The following is a 25000-nucleotide window of genomic DNA, read 5'->3' on the forward strand; positions in this document are numbered from 1 at the left end:
CTCCCCCCTCTCCCTCCCCCCCTCTCTCTCTCCCTCCCCCTCTCCCTCCCCCTCTTTCTCCCTCTCTCTCTCCCTCTCTCGTTCCCCCCCCCTCTCTCTCTTTCTCTCTCCCCCCCCTCTCTCTCTCCCCCCCTCCCTCTCTCTCTCACACATGTTAATGGATCCAACAGTCACCCTCCCTGGCCCATGCAAAACATGCCTACGTACCCCCACCCCCCAGGTACCTTGCGGTGTAAACCCGGCCAACTGCTGCGTCCTTTGTTCACGTCGGTCTTACGGCTATGGGGAGGGGAGGGGAGGGGGGGGGGGGGGGGGGGGTAAAGCCAATGCTTGCACACAAAAGGACTGAAAGCTTTGGCGGCGACCGCCACAGAGCCTACAACACAATGCCCGCGGCCGGTCCAGGAACTGGGTGCCGGATGGCTGGACTTCCTTTGGCGGCTGTGGCCTGCCGATTGACTCGGCTGGGCGCCGCCGCCGCCGCCGCCGCCGCCGCCGCCGCCGCCGCCGCCGCCGCCGCTGCAAGACGGCCCTGGTGATGCCAGCTGCACTCTGAGGAGAACATGTGGTTTATTGGTAAATTGAAAGGAAAAACAATCAGTGTGGATACAGTGGGAGCCTGACGTGCGTGGCATTTTGGGGAAAAGGGGGAGGATGTGTTGTGCGTCGTTACCAGACCGCATTGGACCATAGCTCAACCCGATGGAAAAAACGTATTTTATACGTAAAGTCTGACGGTCATTGCTGTATTTCAATGTGATTATATCGACCTAAAATTGGAACGATCATATGTTGAATTCTGGATATTTTTTGTGCATTTAAGTATTGGTGTAGGTATATGATAATAGTACACTTACAATATAACATAATAATACACTTGGATTACATTATTGTTTCACAGAATACAGCTTGTTATGCGTAGTATACTAATACTAAGTAAACTCATAAAATATATTAAGTACAATTTTCAATATATTGGTTTTTCGCTTTGGAATATCTGTAGGCAGTTTGAAGGCCTTCCGAAGTCCAAGTGGGTGGGCGGACAGAGAGGTGGAAAGATCAGCAAGTTGCAGTTATTTTCAAAACTTCCAACAAAAATGTGAAGTCCTCCGCCGCAGCAACTCGTCTGGCCCTCGTGGAAAGGGGTTTCGATTCCTGAGCTGTTACATCATGCATCTCTCCCGGCTAATAAGCCAACTAACATCGGAAACAAAGAGAGAGAAACAGAACAACACTTGGCTACTTTATTTTCATATTGAGTCGACATCTTTACTTTCCCTCAGCTCAACCTTCTTTGGAGACAACTCCTCCTCAGACTGGTCGACTTGCTGATTTCCACCGGTAATATAAAAAGGTTCTCGGCATTAACTCGTATAAAGCGTGAAAAGGGTCGCCAACCAGCTGGGTAGCGTGGCGTAGCTTTCAGATGTTCTGAACAAATCTGGAAGGATCGATATTGCATTCCTTGCCGTGCTCAATGTCGCGGTATGCACTTTGAATCACGCCACAGTGCAGCATTAAGACACACTCTGAGTGCCATTTAACATTGTCTTTTAAGCGAAAAGCCATCACATATCTCAACAAATGTCACAGATTGAAAGTTGTTGAGACTTCCAGATGGTGCAGCAGTGGGGGGAATAAGAAAGGGAAAAAAAGCAGTTCATTGATTTCCTGTTTGATATGACAAATAGCAAATATTTTCAACGTTGACAAATGGAGCAGAGGGGGATGGAACAGCAGGCATTCCAGTGTCTGGTCTGATTTCTAGTTTGCCGACATTGTTCAGGAAAATAGTCTTCTCAACCTGTTGCGCATCATTAAACACCTGTGTGCCCATTGACGCGCACCGATAAACTGCAGTCTAATAAATAACAAGCTAATCAATGATAAAACTGGAATAAAAAAAGACCATATATATATTTTCAGATATATCTATATACTATAATCATTTTGGTAATACTTTTTTGAGAGGGATTTTGTCATTTAATGGATGTGGGTGGTAAGGGGGTATGGGGTGTTGGTGGTTGGGTGTGTTGGTGGTTGGGTGTGTTGGTGGTTGGGTGTGTTGGTGGTTGGATGTGTTGGTGGTTGGGTGTGTTGGTGGTTGGATGTGTTGGTGGTTGGATGTGTTGGTGGTCGGTTGTGTTGGTGGTTGGATGAGTCGGTGGTTGGATGAGTCGGTGGTTGGATGAGTCGGTGGTTGGATGAGTCGGTGGTTGGATGTGTCGGTGGTTGGATGTGTCGGTGGTATGGTGTGTCGGTGGTTGGGTGTGTCGGTGGTTGGGTGTGTCGGCGGTTGGGTGTGTCGGCGGTTGGATGTGTCGGCGGATGGATGTGTCGGCGGTTGGATGTGTCGGCGGTTGGATGTGTCGGCGGTTGGGTGTGTCGGCGGTTGGATGTGTCGGTGGTTGGGTGTGCCGGTGGTTGGGTGTGCCGGTGGTTGGATGTGTCGGTGGTATGGTGTGTCGGTGGTTGGATGTGTCGGCGGTTGGGTGTGCCGGCGGTTGGGTGTGTCGGCGGTTGGGTGTGTCGGCGGTTGGGTGTGTCGGCGGTTGGGTGTGTCGGCGGTTGGGTGTGCCGGCGGTTGGATGTGTCGGTGGTTGGAGGGGGGTTGTGGAGTGGAGTCCTCCGCCTCCTCTTCCCTTTGCGGCGGAGGGGAGTGGAGCTGACGTTGGGAGCTGCTCGGCTGAAGCGCGGTCCCCGTCGGGGCGGCTGGCAGGCGCGCTGATACCCCGGCCCCGCCGAATGGCAGCTGTTCAGGGGCCGCTTTCAACCGCGGCCCGGTTTGATGGGCGGCTGTCAGGATGGGCGATGGACAGAAGCTTTCCGGGGGGACGCAGAGAGACAGCGGGGGGAGGGGGGGGGGGGAGGCGGTGAGAGGGAGGGAGATGCTTACCAGAGGGTCTCAGAGCGACAGCCGGAGAGGGAGGAGAGACAGACACGTGCTGAGACGGGCGGACGAGGGGGAGGCGAGGGACGGGGGATGGGTGTCGTGTGGACAGTGACCCTGACATCAAGGTCCATGGGTGTAACGAGACGCCTTCAGCTCTGACGGCCGGCGCATAGACACAGGATGAAAAGGGGGCTGCATGCTGGTGGAGTCTCTCTGTGTGTGTGTGTGTGTGTGTGTGTGTGTGTGTGTGTGTGTGTGTGTGTGTGTGTGTGTGTGTGTGTGTGTGTGTGTGTGTGTGTGTGGGCTCAGGATGAAGATGAGAAATTAGCACTGGGGTTAAGTAAAGCTTCAAGGTCCGGTCATTACTGGGTCACAGAGGTTACGTCAAGCTGGTTTGAACACACACACACACGTATACACACACACACACACACACACACACACACACACACACACACACACACACACACACACACACACACACACACACACACACACACACAGAGACACACACACACACAGAGACACACACACAGACACACCGAGAAACATTTCGTCCTTTTCCATTAGTGTCATCTCTCTGCCATTTGAGCAAACCCCCTCCCCAACCCCCAACAAGGGCGTTAATTGCGTAAACAGCCGCTGTGTATACCTTAAAGCATGTTGTGTGTTGAGGATGATCGCGGCCTTCCTGCGCATGAGAGGCAATTAGGAAACCAAGCAACACGGAGCTAACGCGCTTCCCCGTGTGCCAGGCGGAGACGAGCTGCAGGGGCAGCAACCTGACCGCTTCGGCCTCGCTGGCTAATCCGTCGCATTTTCTACGGTGTTTCGGTTCGGCCTGTTTGCGGCGGAGTTGGCGGCCGTTGAAACAGATGGGGTTTGAAGTAGGTCATCGGGGTCGCGTTTACTCTGGGCTTTTGTACAACAAGTGATGGATTCATCACTGGAGGCACTCGAGTTGAAGATGGGAAACCTGTAATCGCTGAGTTTTGTGTGGTTTTGTGTGTCTTTGATTCCACACTTGGTGGTTTGTACCTTGCTGTGCTTCCACACTGTTTGTTTGTTGTGGTGTTTGGTGGATAAAGGAGATGAGACAAAATTTGGAGGCAAGAGAGAGGCCCGCTTTCGAGTTTATTTAGTTAAACCAAATGGTGAAGATAGCAAGTCAAACGTTAACGTAATGCCGCATTAAAATGCTTTTCAGTGCCAATTATTTTAGCAACAAGATGGTAAGTTGTTACAACAACAAACAAAACATCAAAATATCCTTTGAGTTGATAGATAAACGAATTACACTGAGTATTTGAAGGCCGTGGGAGACAAACAAAACCACTTGCTAACCTCTGTTCAACAATTGCAAGTAGGGAAACAAAAAGAAAATACAGAAGGCATGATTCTACTCTCAGACACACGGAGGACGACCCTATAATAAGAAACATGTCATGATTCCATCAGCTTGCCTCCATTTCTGCCAAGCTCTGCCTCGTAACCTCGCAGCCTATCAGCGGAGATAATGGATTGATTTAGCCACGCCTGAGTCTCGAACCCGGTACCTCCGTGGGAACCCGATAGTGCCATGACAGTGACGTGCTCGCCCAGTTATTCACTGGGAATCCAGTGAGCATAGGGGGGACCTTTGTCAGACGGATTCAGCGTTCCCAGCAAACGTTTGCTGCTAATTGGTTTATGCCATTTCCCGACGAGCTGGAAGTTATTTGTTTATAACGAGTAACAGAGACGCCTCCTAGCATCAAAACGTGACGCAATTTCAGAGATCCCTAAACCCGACAAGGATATTGTATAACACAGAGGAAGAGAAAAATATAGATAATCACGCAAATTTATAATCTTTATAATCTTTGCAATATGTTGAAACGTGAATAAGCAAGGCTCCTTTCCTATGATGAATGCACCCTGAGACAAAAAAAAATATGATTTATGTCAGCCTATTAACTAATGCATCCAACTGCTAGGCAGATATGAATCCTAATAAGCCTTTCCCTGCAGCCGGGTTTATACGGCAGGATGTGTAGCAGTATATCAAACCGCGGCCATTTGGTCTCAATAACTCCATAATAAAGCCTGCATATAAACCATGAATAAATTCCCCCTTCGCCATTTTGACAGTGGCCATTCACACACTCAGGCCTCATCGTCGGCAATCATATGCAACTCGCCAGAATCTAATGGTCCGGGAACCAGAGCCAAGCCTGAGTTTTATCTCCTTCTTGGGGGGAGAGGGGAGGACAAAAAAGGAGGAAGGGAACGAAGCACGGCGATGTGCTGTGTATCAGTCACATAACAAAGTCCCTCCCTCTCTCTCCCCCTCTCTCTCCCTCTTTGGCTCTCTTCGCTCCCCCCCCCCCCCCCCCTCTTATTTGAAAGTGAACTTCCTCTTCCCAATCAGCGCAGAGAGTGGCTTGTTCTTTTGTTCTTCGTCAATCTCTGACCTTTCTCGGCGGCGCCCACAATGTAATTGAGTGTCAAGCGGAGAAGCGTCTGGGGCCGCCCGGGGTCCCCGATTCCTCGCCTCACCCCTCAAGGGCCCCGGCTCCCATCGTTTGCGTTCGTCCCCTTAATGTGGGGACCCCCCGACATCCAGCCAGCGAAACACACGAGAGATAAACTACAATCAGGCGCTGATTGAATATCAGCGGCGAGGAATGGTGGGGTGGGGGGGGGGGGGTTGTGGAAATTACAAGGGCTTAACTGTCAGACACGTATCCCTGCCAAATGTAATCAGAGCATAATGAATGTTTGCCCTTTACAGTGAGCAAGGCAGCAGCAAGGGCCACAGAATCGGTTGTGAACTCGACGCTTCGCGGATCGCTACATTGCTGTGTCTCCGCTTGCCCTTAATGATGTTATTTCCCCCTGGGATTGTGGATCCTAGCGGTCTTTATACCTGACCCTTGACCCCAGCAGTGCTCTTAGGACAGTTGGTTGTACAATTTTTGTCTGGATTGAATTTTTACGAGATGTACAGAGTTTGAAACTAATATGTGTGTTTTTTTATTTGCTTACGTTGCAGCTCTTGAACTGTCTGGGAGGTGGCTTGAGTGCTGAAAGGTAAGTTTGAATTTATGTTTTAGGACTGTATTGTACACACACTCACTTGACTTGTCGGTAACACAACCGTTCCAACTGTCGGTACGCAGCAACATTTTAAACACAGTCCAATCAACTGCTGTCAATTACAGGTAGATCATTATCCAATCAGCCGTTGGCTCTTGGACAATACTCTGTAGACTGCTTAGAAAAACACAGATTCACTCAGACCCCGATAAACAAGCTGTTAAGCAGCATAATGAAGTGATGGCGTTCATGGCTGGAATTTATTGGACCAATCCGGGTCTGTGCTAACACTGGACCAGAGTGGGGCACCCGGCCCTTCAGAGGGTGTGAGTGTGGAGAAGACCCTAGTACCCCCCTCCCCCCCCCCCCCTCCGAACTGTTTTCATTAGCCTGGTGCCAGAGATCTGCGGAGGTCCGCCTTGGTGATCACGGATACCAGCGAGCCAATAAGGACTCGCACTGAACCGCGTCTGACAGAGATAAATGGCACATCGCAGCGTCTGAAACCTCTGTGCGTTGCCTCTGTTACACATTGACTTTTTAGCATTGATGGAAGACAAGCGGACCGCACACAGACCCGAATAGGCTTTGTGGGGGTGGGGGAAGAGTACGGAGGGTATATACGCCGGGTGTGCACGGTGTGTGACGCTGTGTTGCAAATGAACCAAATCCGCTTGTCATTCAGATGTGTTGTGTGTTTGCTCCTGTGTGAATGTTCCCGTTTTAAACCAAAACAGATCTTTGAACAAACGATAAGCCGCTTGTACAGTGTGGCCATATAGCTTATTATGCGTACTTGGATGACGAAGCACAATGTATTGGAGGAATGTGGTGCCTCCAGACATGTTTGCGTAACATATCCCATGAATGTTTAATTAATAGTTCTGGCATCCAGACTTTTAAGTGGACCATGTCTACTTGATTAAGGGTTTCAAAACAACAACAGCACTTTTTGTTCTCCCTTTCCCTTCAAAATGACTGTAGCCAGCCGTTGTACATAATAAAGTTACCTGGCTACAGTTTTCAGTTCGACCATGAACTTCCAAACGAATTAAAACCATTTCAAACCAAAAAGGCAAATTGAATAATGAACATTAAAACGACAATTACTGCACTGCACTGCAATGAATAATGTTTTGCGTCGCTCATTTTTAAAGACCAGTGTCGGCCTCACTTAAAGACATATTTCAGTAAGTAATCGGCGGGCATTTGTTCCCCCACGCGTCTCCAGTTTCATCGGATCATAGCGCAGGCAGCGGGCTGGTGAGTCGGAGGCTTAATGACAGGCCTCTGACGCGTCGTTAGTCTGACGCTCCTGTCTATCCCTTTTGTTTGGTAGGCTGCCCCTTGCGTCACCTCTGTATGTGTGTGTGTGTGTTTGTGTGCACCACATAAGGTTGTGTGAAATGAATATGCGTGTGTGTTGTGCTACGTTGGTCGATTCCAGGGTGTGTGGCCATACATAGAGGAGGCATATGTGTGCGTGTGCATCTGGGGTAAGTGTGTAGAAGTGTGTAGAGTGGAGTGTACCACGTCGGAAGTGTGCGCGTGCATGTGCGAGCGTGCATGGGCATGTAGGTGTGAGCAGGGGGTGTCTTCGGCGTGTCTGTAGATGTGATGGATGAAAGGCACTTTGAGGAGCGACTGGGAGGGAAAGGTCTTTCCCACACCACCCACACACTTTCTTCTCTCTCTCTCTCTCTCTCTCTCTCTCTCTCTCTCTCTCTCTCTCTCTCTCTTGTGTTCTCCTCACCCTCGCCCCATAGCACACCTCTCTGCTCTCCACAGCCTCCTCCCGCCTCTTCCCTTTCTCCCTATCTTCTGACTCATTTTGACTCCCCCCCTCTCTCGCTCTCCCTCTTTATCTCTCTCCCTCCTGACCGTCTCTTCGTGGTGCCTGCCGCCGCCCGCCCCCTTGACTTGCGCTGCCAGCTTCCGAGCCACGTTTTCCCTGTCGATCGCTCTTCATCTGCCCCTCGTTTTGTGCCTCCCATACTGAGCTCCTATTGGAGCCTGTCCTCTCTCATTGGTGGCTTCTGCTTTCACCCTCCCTTCTACTGTATGTCTCTCATCCCACGATCTCTCTCACTCTGTGTTGCACCCTCGCTTCCCTCATGCCATCACTCACCTCTCCTCTCCTCTCTGCGCTCTGCGATTCTGGTGGACCAAGTGTCACTCAAACTGTTTCCGTTACTTGCGGCCCCTGTCCTCTACTGGCATAGTTTTGCTCTTGCCGTTGTGGATCGCCCGGATGTCGATTGTGACACAGTGACACAATTCAAAGGCAAGCCTTGGCCAGAGCTTTGCAATTCGCTGGGAGACACCACTGCATATCAGGGCAAGAATTCAGTTCAAGTTGATAGTCACAAGAAACCTATTTGCGCTGCGAGTGTGGGATTCCTCTTGGCTGGCGCTTGTGTTTCTTTTTTCGTGTCCACACCTTTTTACAAGGCTAGTACAACAGAAAGCTGCAATTGAAAAAGCTTTCTTCAACAACATCATTACCAGCTTCCATAAGATACTCAAGACTCACTTGTTCAGCTGGACTCTGCTTAGCCTCCCTCCCCCCACCACCACTTCTTCTTTGTTATTCTCCTGAAAACACCCCTCTTAATGACAACACAATCTATGCACTTATTGTGTGTTGCTTGTCCTGGCGCTTAAAAAATTGTACTTAGAGCCGTGTAGCAACTTATCCTAGCCTTCTCTGTTGTATACGACGAATGGGTAAACCTCGTGATTGTAAGTGCCTGGCACTTACAGCTGTACCGACAGCGATATATTGTTGTTTCGCTTTCATCTGACAAATGTACTTATTGCAAGTCTGTTTGGATAAAAGCGTCGGCTGAATGCCTTAAATGTAAAACGTAAAATCATTTGGGACAACATTATCTTTTCTGCAAGCATAGGAAAATGATTTAGTCAAAACGAAAACGTGGTCCTTGACAGAAAATATGCGCTAGGATTTAGTTTTTGATACGTTTACCCAGGTGTTAGGGACAAAGAAAAAAAATGTGACATCAAATTATCTGTTTAATGACATTAAACATACAATAAACCTATGGCTTAAACATTTTATAGTTTTATTCATTCAGGATAACGTGATCCCACAAAGGTTTGCCTTCCACTTTGTACATCTCTGGTCCATTTCCAAACACCCTCGGGCCTTGTGACAGCAGTGTTCAGGTGCATGCCCGGAGCCATTTTTGTGGGGACATTTTTCCCAGCGAGCGCACCGCATGGTTTGCCTTCAGACAGCAGCCATTGTGCCTTCTGGTTTTCCTCACGCTATGTGAAGTCAGCCAAGGGAAGACACACGCACACACTATTAACACTGTTCCTTCTCAGAGCGGTTTCAAACCAATGCAGGCTCCCATTGAGCCTCACGCAACTCAGTTCATCCTCAGGTAATTTAATGTTTTTTTCACGGCATGTACCCGTGCTGTTGTTTTTCGAGAAAAAAAAAAAAAACTAATTACGTAACGCAATGTTCTCAAATTATCCGCACACGCATATGAATTAGCGTGCCTTTTTTGAATGCTTCTCGCATGTTCCTCCACACGGCAGGGCCTAAACCGAGGTTGTGTCTGTGTTTCCGTGGATGACGAACTCATTGCATCGTCACCTTTCACATACATACAAATTAGCGTTCCTTTTCGAAGGCTTCTCGTGGTTCTTCATCACATCAGGGCCTAAACCGAGGTTGTGTCAGTGTTTCCGTGGACGACGACTCACTGCACCTTCACCTTTCAGGGCGCTTTATTTCCATCTTCCTTCACCCTGATGTGAAAGCGCTCCTCACGATTCCAAAGGCCCCTCGCTGCTATTGGTCCATAGACTCGGCGAGTGCCTCAGAAAGTGTCTCCTTGACTTGCGTGCACAACAGAAAGCCGGCGTCTCTCTCCCATCTGACTCCGCCTGCGGTGCAGTTTGCTTGATTATAATTCATCGTCTACTATTTGAAGAGCGCTGGCAGCTTGTTTGCCATTGATTTTATTTACAGGCTTTCCATTTTTTTTATTTTTTTTACCCCTCCGAGCAAATCAGAGCAATTGTTTCCGAGTGCACGTGTGAATCAATGCCGTCCGGAAGAGCTCGCACTGGGAAGTGGGGGAAGGATGGCGGGGGTGGTGGTGGTGGTGGGGGCGATTGTGGTGGTGGGGGCGATGGTGGTGGGCGATGGCGGCGGCGTTGGGGGCCTTTTTTCTGCAAGCGCCGAGCTCAACGGCACCGATTTATGTTTTAATTACGATGATCTGCTTAGAACCAGGAGCGGACCGGCGCGCTCCCGCAATCAGCGGCGAGCGGCACAGCCGCCCCCGTGCTCCTCGATACGCGGTGACACGCCGTCATCACGCCCGTCACAGCAACGGCCGACGGAGCGCATCTCATCGGCGGTTAACCTTTCACTGCTGAATTAAGACGGTGTCAACGCCGCGGTTGCTTTAGCGTTTGACACACACACACACACACACACTTTTGCGACGTAAGAGGGACGCACTGACGAGTACCGAGCGTTCACTTTGCCGACGCCAAGTACACCTTCGAGTTTAATAACGCAGCTCCGAAGTCAAAGGAGAGCGGTGTCACGTACTGTCACGTACCGTGTGTGTATACGCGGACGGATGAAAGAGGAATTCACATCTTTCGGATTGCATCCGTAAAGAGCGGAGGAGAAACCTCCCTTACGACGGGAGGCTCGAGATCCGCGGACACGTATGCGGTGGCAGGGATATCTATTAAGGCATGGCAGATAAAAGTCACAGTGTTTTTGCTTCTGTCAAGCTTCTTAAGTTGATGATGGCATCTCCGGCCTCAGCGGGGGAAAGGATCCCTCGCTGTCAGGCAACAGCTGGCGAAGACAGCATGATGGGGAGGCCATGGACGAGTGAGCCGTCAAACCTCGGACTGTGACAGTATTTTGGCAAGCGCCGTTCGAAGAAGCTTGTCTCTTTATGCTGTCTGGGTAGGCCGTACACCGCATGGAACAATGATAATCGCGCAATTTTCCCACTCAAACGGAAGGAGTGTGTGTGTGTGTGTGTGTGTCTGTGTCATCATCCACCGCATGTGGCAGCAGAAACACTCAGGGAGGGCTGTTGAGGGATTGCTCGGGGGGGGGGGGGGATGCGCAGGAATTAGCATGAATGAAATGAATCGCCGGTCTCCTGGGATGATGACTCACTTGATGGGAGAATCAATGCAAAACGCTGTTCAACCAACGGTATCAGATAATAATAATAATAAGGCGAATCAATCGCGGGAATGGAAAGGCGAGGACAATGTTCTCCTTGGCGAGATTGACTGCGTAGAACGGGAATTGGCCCGGTGAAGGGTGAGTTGCCTATCGAAGAGGTCAAAGCACCGGCCCCATCTCGGGCCAATCATCGATACGTCAATGGCATCACTATTGTTGTCGCGGCACTTTCCGCAAAGCCCTAAGTTATAGTCGATGACTCGCGCAAGATTCAATAATTCCTGTGGAGTTGAATGGTCTCCGGTCCAAACACGAGCCCGTGAGTGAGTTATCTCTGGTTCCATATCAGGCCCAAGCAAAGGCCTCGCCCGCTGCCCTTATCCGCTCTGAAAAGGAGCAGTAATCACATGTGGACTTAAAGCTGACCGTTTCACCCCCCGCCGCTCGCAATGTGGACATTCTTCCGTCCACTAAGCCCAGCGCTGTAAGAAACATAAATAACGTTAATCGTAGTTAGCTCGCCCAATAATTGTATCAAAGCCATCGGTGAAACATCGATTGAACGATCTCTAGACCTACGGTCAAGGATACTTTTAATTCCTTTCATCAACCCCAAAATAACGTAAATCATAGTGAGCTTGCACAATAAGAGTATCAAAACCATCAGTGAAACATTGATCAAACGTTCGAATTGTGCCTGTATCATATCTGGCCCATTGCACTCTCACACGAAGCACTCCTAGTTCAACCACCCCAACGCCCGGACTCATACGACTCCTGAGCAATATATTATATTACACACTAGTTGGGCTATATATATATATATATATTTATACCACGGTCTGCGGGAATACTCGATTCTGATTGGCTGCTGGGTGTGCATTAACTCCTGATATACGGACACCTGGACAAGTAGTTCCGTCAAATTGTCTGTTTACCGTTCTCAATTAATGCGCTATGGTCTATAAAATTAGTAACCATAACAACGGGACCGCAGTCAAAGCCGTTTACAATTTATTACAACACCGCAACAAAATAACAATGAGTGATTTCAACATTTCTTTTAATTTATTTGGAGTATATGACAACTTCGATGACTGGGATGCAGCAGAAGAAAAAGAAATGGAAAAGAGGAAAAGAAAGCAACGGCACAAGGAGTTAACACCGGGAGAATTAAATCAAATAGAAGATGACAAAGATGAGATCAACACCAAAAAAACAACAAAATGGGCAGTTAATATACTGAGAGACTTTCTTGAACAAAAACGAATGGACCCCAACTTGGTAAACTACACCGCTGATGCTCTTAATGAGACTCTGCGGGAGTTTTATGCCGCTGTCCAGTCCACCAAGACAGGAGGGGAGTACAGCATAGCCAGCCTAAGGAGTCTGAGAGCCGGTATTAAACGTTATATAGTTGGCTTCAATATTATAACTGACACCAGATTCAGGACCAGCAATGCCGTGTTTACATCCGTAATTAAACGGTACAGGAAAAGTGGTAAAGATACCAGCCTCCACCATCCCCGTATCTCCGAGTCGGACCTCAAACGTATTAGATCTTCAACTGCACTGTCTCCTGATTCGCCCGTCGGCCTGGTCAGAAAAGTGTGGTTCGACATCCAAATATGTTTGGCTCGGCGTGGCAGGGAGGGAACCCGGGAGCTATCCATGTCATCTTTCATCCTACAGAGAGACGAGGATGGGGTGGAATATGTCAGCCTGGCGCACAATCCCCAAAGCAAGAATCACAAAGACCCGAATGAACTTGAAAAGGAAAACCTACGAGGGTTTATGTTTGCCAGGCCTGATGATCCGCTTTGTCCGGTGGAAAGTTTCAAGAAATATATTGCGAAATGTCCATCAGATGCCAAATCGTTCTACCTCCACCCAAAGCGCACCCTGTCCTCCGGCGTGTGGTACACCCGGGAGCCGATGGGTGTCCACTACCTCGGGAACATGTTAAAAAGAATCAGCGAAGAGGTGATTATGGCTATAATTTTGTATCAGTCCATAGCTACTAAATAGTTTCCCTCCATCCCCATAATATAATAAATATCCTGTCATTCTACATTTCAGGTGGGTCTTTCGCAGATCTACACAAACCACAGCCTCCGAAGCACCGCTGTAGGTCGGCTCTCAGACGCCGGCCTGGAGAGTCGTCAAATAATGTCGGTGACAGGCCATCGATGCGAGAGCAGCCTTCGTGCTTACTGGGCTCCGTCAGTGCAGGAGAGACGAGAATGGAGCCACGTCTTGTCATCAAGTGTCCCGAGAAACAGTGCCCCTGCTGTCCAACACCCTCCTTCACAGGCCGCTATGCCGGACTTGCCTGTAACGCTGTCAAATTGCACCATAAATGGAAACGTCGAATTTAATTTTAAATAAAACAGCTGAACAGGCTAATTAATTGTCAATAGGGCTTGGGTGTCATGAAGTAATTACTTTGCGTGACCGCCATGTTGATGGCCTCCTTTACCGCTACCTGCCGCTGGAACTTCATATGGATCCAAATTATTAATAATGCTGATTTTGTCATTATTATCACCATACCGGTCCCTGGCATCTCTATTTAATGTGTCCCGGTAAATTCCAGATCCTTTTCGGGATTTTAACATATTTTTTCTAGCTATTCTTTCTCAACTCTACTGCTACTTCTCTTCGTTCAACAACGTTATGTCAGAGTTATGTTAACCACGTTTTCGTAGCCATCAACATGGCCGCCACGTCCCACAATGCAACGCGGATCCCACGCCCTATTAATTGTTTGCATGTTTCTTTTAAATAAAAACTACCTATGGTACCTATGCCTACATCCAGTCGGCATGAAAAATGGCATGAATTATGGTTGCAAGCCTCATGAAAGTCGTAGTTATGGTCCGTCCTACGTTTCAATGGAAACAAAACAAAGCTCAGCGGACTATAATACCTCCCGCTACCTCCCGTTCTAAAGTCGTAGCTATGGCCCGTCCTAATTACTGGAGGAGTGAACAACGTTTCCGTTGCATGAGAACCCAACGGGCGTGTAATGGTGGTTCCGGGTATTAGTCAGACCCTCAGGCGTAACCAGGCAAACAAATACCTCCCGCTACCTCCCGTTCTAAAGTCGTAGCTATGGCCCGTCCTAATTACTGGAGGAGTGAACAACGTTTCCGTTGCATGAGAACCCAACGGGCGTGTAATGGTGGTTCCGGGTATTAGTCAGACCCTCAGGCGTAACCAGGTAAACAAATGTATGTTTTGTGGAAAACTTTATATTTGGATTGTAAAACGAATGAAAATATTACTTAAAGGTCTTCAACATGAAAAAGCACGATATGCCTACATCCAGTCGGCATGAAAAATGGCATGAATTATGGTTGCAAGCCTCATGAAAGTCGTAGTTATGGTCCGTCCTACGTTTCAAGGGAAACAAAACAAAGCTCAGCGGACTATAATACCTCCCGCTACCTCCCGTTCTAAAGTCGTAGCTATGGCCCGTCCTAATTACTGGAGGAGTGAACAACGTTTCCGTTACATGAGAACCCAACGGTCGTGTAATGGTGGTTCCGGGTATTAGTCAGACCCTCGGGCGTAACCAGGCAAACAAATGTATGTTTTGTGGAAAACTTTATATTCGGATTGTAAAACGCATGAAAATATAAATTAATGGTCTTAATTTGGTCACCGTTGGTAAGTGACCGTGGTATAAGCGGGATAATGCCCTTCGAGGTGTCCATTATCAGGAATTAATGGACTTCGCGGAGGCAACCGTCCTCCGCTTCGCGTCGGACGGTTCACGCCTCCACGTCGTCCATTAATTCCTGATAATGGACACCTCGTCGGGCATTATCCCTTACATATATTAGGGGTGTGACGATACACTCAGCTCACGAGACGAGACGAGACACGATATTCGGTTCACGAGATCGAGACGAGACGAGATTTTAAAAAAACTACAATGTCAAAATATATGACTGGAGCAACAGACTTTTATTTAACCGAGTTGCACATGCATTTTGAAATGTTTTATTATAACTCTTAACATTCATGAAATTGAAACTAAAACTAAAATTTATAAAAGTTGAAGTAAAAAATAATTCTCTTTTTTTTCAAGTGCAAACAATATTATGTGCAAAACCAAATCAAAGTTCTACTCCATCAATACAGAGTGCAAATAGTGCAAACAGAGTCTGACCAAGTATGTCACTGACAACTTGGTATTGTCCGTGTCTTATCAGTCACTCTACTGCCATTCATAATTTCCGCCGGGTACCCAAAATGCGGCCAAACAAATCATTTAAAAGTGGCGGGGGCATCTTCGACGGTAATACGGGTATTTTCCGACGTCATTCTGGCTGCCTATGGCTGCTTCCCCTGCTTCCCCTCCTTCTCCTCCTCTTCTTGTTTTCCTTCTCCTTCGTAAGGTTCTGGCAGGCTAGACGTATCAAAGGCGCATTACTGCCCCTACAGGCCACAAATAGAAGTTGGGATAGCTCCGAAATCTCGCGAGACTGATTTTTACCGCGACGGATAATATCGTCAAGTTTAATCTCGCGAGATCTCGTGGCACGAGATCTCGTCACACCCCTAATATATATATATATATATATATATATATATATATATATAATGTGCAATATATACATATCTTGCGCTGCATAGTACCGTATTTATTATTTATTTGCAATGTACACACTCCTCAGGACTGCACACCCTACCTCCCTTTATATCTCTTCACGTCCTGTGTTTATGTGTCAGTATGTATATATGTATTTTTGCCCTGCTTGGAGATGGCTGTTTTAATCATCGTACATGTGTACAGTGACAATAAAGGTATTCTAATTCTTATTCTAATATCTAGACGTACGGTCTTGAATACTTTTAATTCCTTGCATCGCCGCCCAAGCCGGTCCACGCGGTTAGAGGTTCCAGAGCCCTCCGACCCTGGCTCCCTGCGTCGCTCCTAGCCCCATCCTCCTCCAGTGTGTAGCAAAAGCTAATCAGTTCCAGCAAGAATACAAAAAAAAGAAATCAAGCAATCTCCCCCCCCCTTGCCGTCCCCGCACACACACTCCCACCCCTCCCTCCCACTTCAGACGTCGGGGGCCCTATTGTGTTGCACTGGCGTCCGTGTTAATCTGTTTGCCAGTGGACACGTCTAGCTGGGGGGTCAGTCACGATAACGGGATTGCTCGAGCGAGTGGAAGGGGAAGAGGAGGGGTTGGGGGGGGGGGGGGTGGATGAGGGGATGGGGGGGGGACAGCCACTGGAAGGACTGAAGGGATGAAAAGGGAGATTTAGACGATATTGCCCCCATGTATTTTCAGTTCTTCAACCCGTCGGCCAGCGGGAGGTGGAGATTAGAAGGAGTTCTGATTGTCCTTTTTGTGGTCATAGGGTCCACATACAATGCATATTATCCGACATGCATGGATGAAATGTGGGAACTTATTATTAAATCACCGACTTATGTTGACTACATTTTCTTTGACTTCAAAATAAAAGTATCCAACAGGGACTGAGAATGACGTGAAACGCATGTAAAATGCATAAAACACGACATGAATAGTGGAACGAAGTAAAGCAGGTACATCATACATAAAACACAGAGCCTGAGAGCACATTCTGTTTCCTGGGAATTCTGCTGGCAGGATAGAGGTTCATGTCCCTTTTGTGGACTGACGGACGCACACACACACACGCATGTTAAGACAGACCCCAGCACACACACAAACAATAATTTACACCCCCCCGCACAGATTAGCATATGTACACATTTTTGGCACGTAAATATATGCACACAAATGTGTATGTGTATTCTTACTGCCACTATCCTCTCTCTCTCTCTCGCTCTCTCTCTTGCTCACGCACGCATGCTCACACACACACACACAAACACACACACACACATACTTACACACACACGCGGGCAGAGGAACGCCAGCACGCTGTGGGGCTGTGTGGCAGCCAGTGACACAGAGCTAATGCCTTGTCACACTGGCTGTCGGCAGATTAGCCAGTGGATTACACCCTGGCCATTAGATGTGCATAGAGTGAGGAAGGGGGTCGGGGAAGGGGGTGCTAACACGGGGGAGGAAGAGGGAGGGGGAGGCTGAGGCGATAGGGGAGGGAGGGGGGGGGGGGGGGGGGGGGGGGGTGTAAGCGCTGGATTTAAGGACAAACGGGGGCTTATTAAGCGCAAGTGTCGCAGGCTGGGAACGCCAGACGGGAAGGCTGAGCGGAGGAAGGATTCGTCGGGAAAGGAGCAGTGTGTTTGTTGCCACGGAGGGCGTGGATGATGTTTTGATGGTGGCACAAATCAGGGAAGATCCAACGGGCATCACGCGATTGCGGGGTGGAGGTGTTGGACCCTTTGAGAGGTGGAGAGAGAGAGAGAGAGAGAGAGAGAGAGAGAGAGAGGGAGAGGGAGAGGGAGAGGGGGAGGGAGGGAGGGAGGGAGGGCGATCATCAGAGAGCGCGAGCGCGCGACCATCAGAGAGCCATCAACAGGGATGATGCTCCAGACAGCTGGATGGGCGAATGGATAAAAGGGGAAGAAGAGGTTGCATGTGATAACGGATGACGGGGTAAGGACAAAGTCGGGGGGGGGGGGAGGGCAGCTGGAGCCAGCCAGAAGCTGATGGGACGTATCGGATGAGGGTTTGGTAGACTCTCTCCAGAGCACTCTGAGACACGCTGGAGCACATCCGAAGAGCAGAGGCATAGAAGAGAGGGATGGGAGTGGTGCTTAGAGCGAGGGGCCGGGTGCAATGGGAAGACACCATCACTGTGGGGGCTGTTTCAAATTTATTTGGTCCCTTTCCCTTCAAACATGTGATTTCCGCATGTGTCAAACTGTTCGGCGAAGACTAGGAGGAGTATCAATACAAAGATTCTTCCTCCCTGGGATATGAGGGTGAAACAAGCAGGGTTTGTAACAGCCATGGAGAAAGGCAAGGTCACAACCTCTGCGTTTTGATTTGGGTTAATTCCCTTAATTACAGAGGAAACGGCGAAAGCCCCTTCCCTTGAGGCACATGACGTCCGTGAAGAACAAAGAGCTTGACCCAAGTTATCAAAAATATGTTCAAAAGTGCAGGAAATAATTTGAGAACAAAATATTATCCAACTGAAATCCCCAGCCGGGATTAGAGTGAGTTTTGGCAACACAACGGCCTGTTCTGCCTCACGTTGGGGCTGCTGTGTTGGAACTTGCAACACGTCTGCTGTCAAACTATTTACACGCCATGGAAGGCATTTCCTTTCTTTCTGGTTTTCCGTCTCGCGGTCGGACATGCGTTGTGTCCTGTGTAAATTTACATTGTGTAATATTTGAAGTGCAGGAAGGCTTTAGCCACAGCTATGCCAGAAATGCACACGGCAGCATGAAACAGGATACCTATATATATGTGAACTAAATAGATCAACTGTTTCCTGGTCAGAGACTGAACAATACAGTTGATAGTACAGAGAACTATCTCTTGTGATTTTTAAATGTTTATAGGCTATACAGTAAGGAGTTGTCTATTATATTATTCAGCTAACTAGGGATAAGTATTCACGTTTATATGTATACCAATAAACATGGTACATCCAATACCTATGTCCATTTTTGCTCTATAGTAAAACATTTGAACGTATATTGCGTACGGTGCAGCGATTAAAACGCTTGCCGTGTTTCTTACTCTTCGGAGGAGTGCGGGCCTTTTCCACAAATCACTTCAGTTTAAAACGATCGCTTTGGCGCCGCCCGGGTGTCACCGCCGCCGCTGCCGACCGTGTGCCTCCGTTGCCGTGGCGACGCGTAATTGGGCGGGATTCGCCCGCCTCGGGATTTCATCTTGAGCGCGGGATATTTGCACAAGATTGGAGAGACGGCGAGTCTGGATAACCAGGGCTAATCGGTCTCTCTGCAGCCACTCACAGCCTGGCCTGCGCTCCGAGGGGGCCGTGAGTGGCCTATTAAACGCCGCTCACGAACGCGTGTGCATTCGTGTCGCATGTGTGGATCGACGTGACCAGAGGTTTGTTTGGTGGACGCGGGCCGGGCGCACGTCGCGTGTTTCCCTGCAGCAGGGTCGGTTTGTTGGTTTCACATCTCACACTGTCGCCGCATCTGTATTCATGTATTCAACATGTCTGTCCGTCTGTTTGTCGGAGTGTGTGTGTGTGTGTGTGTGTGTGTGTGTGTGTGTGTGTGTGTGTGTGTGTGTGTGTGTGTGTGTGTGTGTGTGTGTGTGTGTGTGTGTGTGTGTGTGTGCATGCACACACACGGTATGTGCTGTTTTCTGTGTGTTTGTGTGTATTTGACAGCAGAGCTGATGGCATCCATTCTGCATTAGTTGGTTGACTGACCTGCAAGTGTGTGTGTGTGTGTGTGTGTGTGGACCGTGGAATGAGCCAAGTGCCTGTACTGTCGTCAGAAAGTGGTATCAATCCTCGAGGGATATGTGGACTGTATGATGCATCCCAACAGATACACACACACACAGATGGAGAGAATAGGTAATGGCTGGATAATGGTGGTTTGCTCGAGAGACAGAGAGAGGGTAAGGGTGACACCTGGTTCACATATGTTCAGTGACTGGATTAAACCTCCCAACCTAGGCTCAGTCCACACAATTCGTTTTGAAGCCATACCCCCCCCCCTCCCACACACAAACCCCACACCCCTAAATAAACCACACACACCTTTAAAGCACTCTTACTGTAAATTGGACCCAGATGTAAGTCAAGGGGGCACTTTTGATTAACCAGAGAGAGTGGAAGAGAAAGAAACTAAACTGCCATTTTTATGGCCGTTTAATTTGAAACAATTAAGATATTACGGCGCGGCGGAATCAGCCTGTAGACTGACAGCTGGGAACCATCCCATAAAGCCCTGGGCCTGTGAATGAGACACCTTTGCTATGCATTGTTCCATGCTTCCTACCTCCCCCTCCTCTTCCTCCTGCTCCGCCTCCACCTCCTCTCTGTGTTTTCTTTCACGGTAAAGCCTGTCACTTTGGGGCACGTTTGCCTGAATAGGTGCACCTTCGCCTGCTGTAGCCGATCACTTCAGCAGCTCGTAAACATGCCACTTGGCTGATGGCAGAACTCATCTAAATTTCAACCGGACTGAATGGAAGGAAATGTGCACAGGAAGATATTCACCCTGCCGGATGTGTGTGTGCGTCTGTGTGCGTTTGCGTGTGTGTGTGTCTATTTAGTGTCTTGTTTTGTTTTTATATGCCATGTTTTATAGCAGATTTGAATTTATAGCATTGGATGCATGAATCATCAGTCAGGTGGGAAAGAGACGGAGGTAGAGAGGCTTGTAGTAGCATAAGCCACCTACAGGGGGCAGCAGATGGCAGGCCCACGACGTTTGTGTAACGCAACAGAGGCAGTGCCCTAAATGAACTGCTCATCCTAGTACTTACGCGTTATGTCATTTTACATTACATATCGTTCCATTTTTTTTCCAGTATTAAACAATACTTTTGTGGTGTAGTGTGTACATGTTGGGACTACTGGAATAATGAGAGGTGAAGTGGAGTGAATGGGGCCGTGTAAATGTCATGTTCACCACATCTGTGTTCCTGTTGCTAGGCGTATTTGTGGGTGTCCCTCGACTGGGGGAAACTCTCGAGGATGCTTCAGAGTTTGGAACCGGCGGTTACAAATTCATAAATGTTGAGTCAGCATAACCACCATAACTCCCATTATTTCCTCCCACACAGTGTCCCAGGAAACCAAATAACTGTTTGTTAGAAACTACACAACCACATAATACCGTATTATATCCTTGTTCCTACTGTTGTCCACAATTTTTCACGTGATATTAGGCTGATGATTTACTACTAACTGAACCACTAGCAAGCTGCCTATGACGTCGGCTGACTACCTTTAGCTTCAATGGTACCCAGGCAGCCATCTATCAACTGCCACCAACTGTTTCAAGGGGTAACAATAAGCTTGCTAAACACAAACTAATCGGCATGCACCCCCATGTGTCAATGTTTTGGATATTTTGGCGGCTGATTTGGTGACAGTATAGCCGGCTTTGCTTAGGTTGACAGCAAGCGCTATATCTGTGAAAAGAAAAGCCTTTAGAAGACAATGAGCTAGACTTACAAAAGTAATACGTTTCTCATGAACCCTAGACTGTAAATAGGAGGGGTGCAACGCAAACAATGCTGCGATCAATCGGCCACCACAGGAGGGATCCCATGAAGAAACGCTGTCTGGTGTCGCTTCAAAAAAGTTAAAGAGAAGGTGTGTGTGTGTGTGGGAGAGAGACTTATGTGGTGTGTGCCCTTTATCGGCTTTGGGAAAAAAGAGTGAAAGACCTGGAGAATAGGTGTTCTTGAAAAGGTGTGTGTGTGTGTGTCATCAATTGTGTGCGTTGGGGGCGGGGACGTGTGGGTTGTTGCACCAATGAATGAGTAGGGGAGAGGGAGGGAGGGAGGGGGGAAGAGGCCATTGAGGAAGTTTTCAGGATGAGAGGGACGAGGCATCGGGGAAGAGGGAACGGGAGAAAACGAGGAGTAGATTGAAGAGAGGATGAGAGGAGTTGAAGGAGAATATATCCCTTACTAGTCAGCCCCAACCATACCTTTTAATTCTGGCCTGTCTGTCAGTCAAGAGGTTGCCTGTCGTAGACACTCTCTCTCATTAGGAGAACCCCAACCCGGAGACGCTCACTCCCCTCGTTGATGAACCTAATCGCCCATGAGCTCCATCACACCCGATAACCATCGCTAAGGCGGAACCAGAACCACGCCGCTCTCAGCTTTTCTACCGTCCACCGCCGTAATAAGGTGATATTGACTGTTGATGACTCAGCACTTTCACTAAAAAAAGATGACTAAGCGCACTACTCGTATATGGAGTTCCTGCGAATGGCGTCACAGTTAATTAGTTGTGTAGCAGTCCAGTTTCCTCTCGCTCTACCCTTTGTCTGCCCTTTGGTGCGTTTGCAGTCGGCGTGATACTATCTGCTGGCAGTAAGCCTCGTTTGTGAGTGTTGTTGGCTTGAATATTATGCAAATAAATGGGCCAGTCGGATTGCTTTGTTTTGTTTCAGTTATGTTTGCTTTGGTAGATATAATGTCCATTGCATTTATTTTTTTGGGACCTTTTTATTTTCACTCGTCAACAGCGATGTAATGAACTATTCCAATCAAATTATAGTTCTGTTTTAATTAACATGCAACAACGAAAAATAACAATTGCAAAAACCATAAAAAAAAAATCCAGCAACTTTTAATCACGATGGAATCCTGTAAATCAGCGGTTGACTTATTGTAGTAATTGCATCCACAACCATCAACCTTTTCTCTTCTTGCTTCAAATTTTCTGCCGAATCTGGTATGGACTGCTGTCATGCATCCATTTCAAAAGCATTCATAGGGCCCGAATCGGCCTCAAGTTGGCCCCGTGATGGATCCATGAACTGCAGGTGGTAATGCCTTTTGCCCCTGGGCCTACGAGCCCTCCGTTGGCAGGCTTAGTCTCCGGGTATTTAGGCCACCCCCATGGTTTATAGACCTCCTCTGCGAGTGAAACAAAGCCGTCTGGCGTTCCACCTGTAAATGAACCACTTCCTTTCCAGATCCTTTGCCGAGTGGAACCATAATTATAGCAATCAATCTTCGCTCACATTTTACGATCCCCGCGAGCCCATAAAATTTGATGTTGTCTTCCTTGTGTACCTTGGACCCAACAGCTATCGAGTGCTTTAATTTCCCCCATTTTTTTTTAATTAAGTGGGGGTGGGGAGGGGTGGGGGGGGGGGGGGGGGGGGGGGGGGGTGGAGAAAGACTGTACTCTTCACCATTCATCACGCTTGACAGAGTTCCAGAGAAGGGGAGAACCATCACGCTGATCAGAACCACAGTCTGTGCGTTTCACACTTTCGTTGTCGGTTTCCAATTCCTCCCGAGCACCGGTGAAGCCGCCATGTCTGGATCACCTTGTGGCCCACGGCGTCGTCCCCCCCCCCCCCCCCCCCAGCCCATCTCTGCTCTCCCCACACGCTCAGATAGCTTCCATAAACAAGTCAATCTCGGTGGGTCTCGACACGTTAGCTTAAGATTTATCCTCTTAGGAGCGAGATTGTCATCCCGGAGAACGCGGGGTCTCGCTTGAAGGGGGAAATTAATTTTACAATGAGTGGTTAACCTGATCAGGAGGCTTGGGGGAACGGGGGAGATGTTAACCCTTTCGCTGTGAGAAACTTTGAAGAAACGGTGTTCTGTTTACACTCGACACTCTCCCCGATCTTTGCTAGGTTTTTTTATCAGACGACGTGTGTCGGTCGCCGTTGTCTTAAGGGGAACGCACGTGCGGAGAGGAATGTCGTAACTGGCAGCCATTTGTAAAGTAGCCTTATTGTTTCAGGAGTACCCAGGTATGCCCCTTCGGGCTGTGCAGTCAAAGGTTCACGCCGACGGATCGGTGGCGTGCTCATAGCACACCTGACAAACATGGGACGTGAAATTGACAATTCGGTATTCGCAATTATCAATTAGCCCCCGAGCTGGACATGTCTCGGTGAAGTTGTTCCAAAACCTAAAACCGAATGCCACGAGAAGGAAAATTCCCACTGAGCATTACTGTCAGTCCTCGCAACCCACTAGTGTAAAATTGATACACCAGGATTTGGATTAAGTTACTGTGTTTCTAACCTCAGGCAGTTCATCAATGGAATGGAGCTAGGAACTTTGGTGAAAAACTAAAGACATCTTTTCCACTGGAAACAAAGAGATTGATTTTCTGAACTGTTGCACTTATTTTCAGTGAATCTTAATCTAAAACGAACACATACTGTACAGAGAGGATATAGTCTGGCGGTGCCAGGTTTGATTTTTACAGACACTTTAATGGCAAGAATATATGCGATCTGGCCCAACTAGACCATAGCAGACATGCATAGTTGAAGAAGTTAATTCCATACTACACTTCCTCACTCCGACCCATCATCAATAATGGGAAAATGTAAGAAGATGGACCTCCTTAAACACATGCGATCACAGATGAATGGCAAAATTGATTCACTTTTACTTCACGGAGGAGAGAGAGAGAGAGAGCGCTGCATACACTGTTCTTCTGCTACGCGGGGTACTGTGTCTCCATGAAGGACAGTCTTACTTTATGGACTTCCAGCACTGCAAGGTGGCAAAGTTCAGCCCCGATAGGCCAGCGAGGCACCCTTCTGATGAATCTCGGTGCACCCTCATTCATCCAGAAGTGCTGCTGTACGTGCCTACCTGGGCCTGGGCCAAGAATAGGAAGAAGAACAACCAAGGAAATTAATTATACACTGTAGATTGTTCTTGTGTATGTATCATCAAATGAGACATACATATGTTTACGTTAGATTAATTTCCTATCAGCAAACAATTATCTAAATCCCCATATAGTGAATAAAGACAAGATGCTTTGCAGGTAAATAGCAGGTAGGTGCTGGGGGTTAGGGCATTTCCCCCCAAGAAGGGCAACAGGTTGGCTGTGGGGTTCAAGCTCAGTCCTTTTTGGCTGAGAGTCGGAGCATTCAAACTAGTGAAACATCCTGCCTACTGTTATCTCCCTCAAAGGCTCAAACATGTACACACATGCAGGGCCGTTGCACCAAATCCTGGGCCCCTATACAAGAGGTACTGATGCCCCCCCCCCCCCCCCCACCCCCCGAATTCCCCCTACCAGCCCCCTGCGCTGAATTGTTGACGGGGGGGGGGGGGGTAGAGAACAATTGTTGACGGGGAGGGGGCGGGGACGAGGCCGTGTGTGACTCCTAACACTATGGGCTGGTGGATAATTAGAATCTTTTTTTGTTTTTTTTGTTTTTTTTGCCATGGGCCCCCCCA

General features: G+C 48.4%; 1 protein-coding gene and 1 long non-coding RNA gene across 42 annotated transcripts in view; one reads left to right on the top strand and one right to left on the bottom strand.

Moving 5' to 3' along the window:
• LOC115529744 (receptor-type tyrosine-protein phosphatase delta) overlaps positions 1 to 25000 on the top strand; it is a 370859-nt gene that overhangs the window by 207172 nt on the left and 138687 nt on the right. For all 41 annotated transcript variants that reach the window (XM_030338732.1, XM_030338746.1, XM_030338737.1 and 38 more), the window contains exon 9: positions 5928 to 5965. The gene's annotated coding sequence lies outside the window, so the exon portion shown is untranslated. The remainder of the gene's footprint in view (positions 1 to 5927; positions 5966 to 25000) is intronic.
• Positions 12215 to 14132, bottom strand: LOC115529745 (uncharacterized). The gene is made up of 2 exons (XR_003973632.1): positions 13614 to 14132; positions 12215 to 13508 (listed from the first exon to the last, which is right to left on the bottom strand). It is a non-coding gene; the product is annotated as an uncharacterized LOC115529745 (long non-coding RNA).

Source organism: Gadus morhua, chromosome 17 (assembly GCF_902167405.1).
Source record: "Gadus morhua chromosome 17, gadMor3.0, whole genome shotgun sequence".
Lineage (NCBI taxonomy): Eukaryota > Metazoa > Chordata > Actinopteri > Gadiformes > Gadidae > Gadus > Gadus morhua.